Below are 4,321 nucleotides of genomic sequence, written 5' to 3'. Positions count from 1 at the left end.
TCGGAGGACCCAGTTGATAGTATGTTTCAAGTTCGTTGTTGACAGGCCATGTGCAGCCAATGTGATTTATAGGATATTTATTTTTAATCTGGATATTTTCTACCTGCAGGCTGCAAATGTTTTTGTTTCATGTAGGCTATTTTTACATAGTTGGCAATGGCAATAAAAGTTACTTTTAGATTTGTATAATTTTCATTTAGATAGAATGTAGATTAATCACAGATAATGGTGTTGAGATAAAGACTATAATAATTATTATTACTATTATAAATTAAATGAAACTGTTCCAGTAAAATGTGAACATGAAAATCCTAACTGGCACCAGATCAGTAGAAATGGTCAGAGAAATTGGCACCAAATGGAAAAGGTTGCTGACTGCTGGTGTAGTCTATGACCAGAAACTATAGGAGCCAAACGACTGCTGGTTTAGTCTATTACCAGAAACTATAGGAGCATAACGACTGCTGATGTAGCCTATTACCAGAAACTATAGGAGCATAACGACTGCTGGTGTAGCCTATTACCAGAAACTATAGGAGCATAACGACTGCTGGTGTAGTCTATTACCAGAAACTATAGGAGCATAACGACTGCTGGTGTAGCCTATTACCAGAAACTATAGGAGCATAACGACTGCTGGTGTAGCCTATTACCAGAAACTATAGGAGCATAACGACTGCTGGGGTAGTCTATTACCAGAAACTATAGGAGCATAACGACTGCTGGTGTAGCCTATTACCAGAAACTATAGGAGCATAACGACTGCTGGTGTAGTCTATTACCAGAAACTATAGGAGCATAACATCCGAATTTACGAAGGCCAGCAGCAGCGGGAGGAGTAGGCTAAAGAAAAAGTTTTTCTGATGGTTAGGCTATCTTGTTTCAGAGGGGTGTCATCAATAGCCCATAATGACAAAGTGAAAACAGGTAAAAAACAGAAATACCTTATTTACTTAATTATTCAGACCTTTTGCTATCAGACTATTTATTTGTTGGCTTTATGGAGGCTATTTTTTACATAGTTGGCAATAAAAGTTACTTTTAGATTTGTATCATTTTCATTTAGATAGAATGTAGATTAATCACAGACAATGATTTTGAGGTACTATTATCAATGAAATTAAACTGTTTCAGTAAATTGTGAATATGAAAATCATAACCGGCACGCAGATTGGTAGAATGGTCAAGATAAATTAGATAAATTTGCACTCCAAATGTAGGTTGCCGACTGCTTGTGTAGCCTATTACCAGCAACGTCAGAATGTACGAAGGCCAGCAGGAGTTGGTTCAGGAAGAGTTTATTCTCTTCTGGTTGTGCGATATTGATGTAATGGCATGAAAATAAATTGGCTGAATATTATACAATGGCTTATCAACAGCTCTAACAATTTGTCCCCCACAGGAAATCTTCCCTGGCAATTCTAGAATATACTATATAGCCTAGAAACCTGGTTAAACTATCATTATGACATCATGGATGAATTCTGGAATATACTATATAGCCTAGAAACCTTGTTAAACTATCATTATGACATCATGGATGGCCAGTCCTTGTACTCATAGTGTAGTGAATACAGGGGGTAGCCCTGAGATGAACTCAAACCTGGGTCCAGTGACTCTCAATGTTTTGTTCGAAAAATTTGCATATTTGAGGTATAAATCAGTTTTACATTGCAGCTACCGTCAGAAATAGAACAGAAGCAGCCAGAGTAATTACAGACACCAACGTCAAATACCGAAATACTCATCATAAAACATTTCTGAAAAATCGATGGTGTACAGCAAATTAAAGACAAACATCTTGTGAATCCAGCCAATATTTCAGATTTTTTAAGTGTTTTACAGCGAAAACACAATATAGCATTATATTAGCTTACTACAATAGCCTACCACACTACCCTATTCATTCATCAAGGCACGTTAGCGATAGCAATAGGCACGTTAGCGATAGGGAATAAACCAGCAAAATATATTAATTTTCACTAACCTCCATAAACCTTCATCAGATGACAGTCCTATAACATCAGGTTATACATACACTTATGTTTTGTTCGAAAATGTGCATATTTAGAGCTGAAATCAGTGGTTATACATTGTGCTAACGTAGCATCTTTTTCTCAGAATGTGCGGATATTTTTATGACACTCAACAATTCTGACCAAATAACTATTCATAAACGTTACTAGAAAATACATGTTGTATAGGAAATGATAGATACACTAGTTCTTAATGCAATCGCCGTGTTAGAATTCTAAAAATAACTTCATTACGACATACAGCTTAGTTATAGCGAGAGAGTACCCAAAATCTGGGCGCAAACGACTATTTCACATGTTCGACAGATATATGAAATAGCATCATAAAATGGGTCCTACTTTTGATGATCTTTCATCAGAATGTTGTACAAGGGGTCCTTTGTCCAGAACAATCGTTGTTTGGATTTAGAATGCCCTCTTCTCCAGTCAATTAGCACGGAAAGCTAGCAAAGTAGCGCGAAGCTCTGCTTCCTGAACAAAGGCACACAACGCAGCACGCCTAACGTCCCAAATAAATTTCAATAATCTAATAAAACTATATTGAAAAAACATTTTACGATGATATTGTCACATGTATCAAATAAAATCAAAGCCGGAGATATTAGTCGTCCATAACGACAGCTTTACAGAAGGCAAAACCAGGTCCCTTCACGCGCTCTCCAGAAAACAGGAAACTGGTGACACGTCATGCCGAGAGCTTTTATTCGACCCCAGATCAAGTTATACACTCCATTTCTTCTCTCACTGCCTGTCGACATCTAGTGGAAGACGTATGAAGTGCATGTATACTGATATATATGAAGCCCATTTATAGGCAGGCCCTAGAACAGAGCATCGATTTCAGATTTTCCACTTCCTGTCAGGAAGTTTACTGCAAAATGAGTTGTTTGACTCACAGATATAATTCAAACGGTTTTAGAAACTAGAGTGTTTTCTATCCAATAGTAATAATAATATGCATATTGTACGAGCAAGAATTGAGTACGAGGCCGTTTAAATTGGGCACGATTTTCCCCCAAAGTGAAAACAGCACCCTCTGTCCTCAACAGGTTTTAACACCAAACATCAGTTCAACAACTGCAGAGTTTGTGCCTCTGATTTTTAGAAGATACTTACGAGTGTTAATCAGGGAACGGTTTCTCAAAACCATCCTATGGCTAAGTTCATCGTTAGAACCATTGGATGCCTTAAGATGCGTTTGGGAAACCGGGCCCAGAAATCCAGTTTCCTTCTCTTCTTCCTCCTCCTTTTTCGATGTAACAGTCATCTTCCCCTCTTTCACTCTGAACGCTTCATCCTCTTCTTTCACAGTAACGGCCTCATCCTCTACTTCTTGTTTTACTGTGATATCCTCCTCTCCTTTAGCACGGGGGTAGTTTAGTGACTGCATGGCCGAGGATGTTAGCTAGCTAGGCTAATGCTAACTTAACCAGACCGTTCGCTGAATAATAACAACACCGTAAATATGAAATGAAATAGGATAACTAACTAGACGACAGACGAGGGTTTAAAACACAGTGGCTACTATACACTAAAGCGTCTAAAGAGCTTTATTGGTTCAGCTATTTTGTCGCGCAAGCTACCGAGGTGGCGGAATAACTGTGGCTGCTGTAGAAAGAAGCTTTCCGACCACTAGATTATACGTCACACTAACAGCATTGCCTTAAAGTCGCAGACCGCAATCTGCTGACTGGAGTGGGTAACGCAGTTGAGTAAAACGTATATTTTATTTTCAGACAAAAAGTTAAAGGGTAGGAATCAGGGACGTCGCTAGAACTAAAATATTAATTAGCCCCCCCTAAATAAATCAATATCAGTCAATATATTTTTTCTGTGACTTCTTTTTTTTGTCAACCGTTCCATCGCATCTTAAACTTTTTACCAGTCCGGCACTAGGACCGGGGGAGGCTGCTGCTGAACTAGTGACTGTTTGACTTTCTTTAGCAAAGATATACTAGAAGAGAGGGGAACCTCTACACAGAACTGAACTGAATCAACGATTGCGAACAGAAATACTAGGAGAGAGGGGTACGCCTACACTGAACTGAATCAAAGATGGCGGACAGAAATACTAGAAGAGAGGGGTACCCCTACACAGAACTGAACTGAATCAAAGATGGCGGACAGAAATACTAGGATGGAAGCAAATGTAAGGGATTATAACGTCATAACTGATCATGCAAAAAACATGTACAGTTGACAGGAATGTTAGTTCATGTAGAGACAAATGATTATGCATTTTTAAAATCATAGTTCATTTACGAAAATCGTGATTTAGCCAGCTA

Source organism: Salvelinus namaycush, unplaced genomic scaffold (genome assembly GCF_016432855.1).
Source record: "Salvelinus namaycush isolate Seneca unplaced genomic scaffold, SaNama_1.0 Scaffold57, whole genome shotgun sequence".
In the NCBI taxonomy this organism is placed as follows: Eukaryota; Metazoa; Chordata; class Actinopteri; order Salmoniformes; family Salmonidae; genus Salvelinus; species Salvelinus namaycush.
This window is presented reverse-complemented; position numbering follows the sequence as displayed.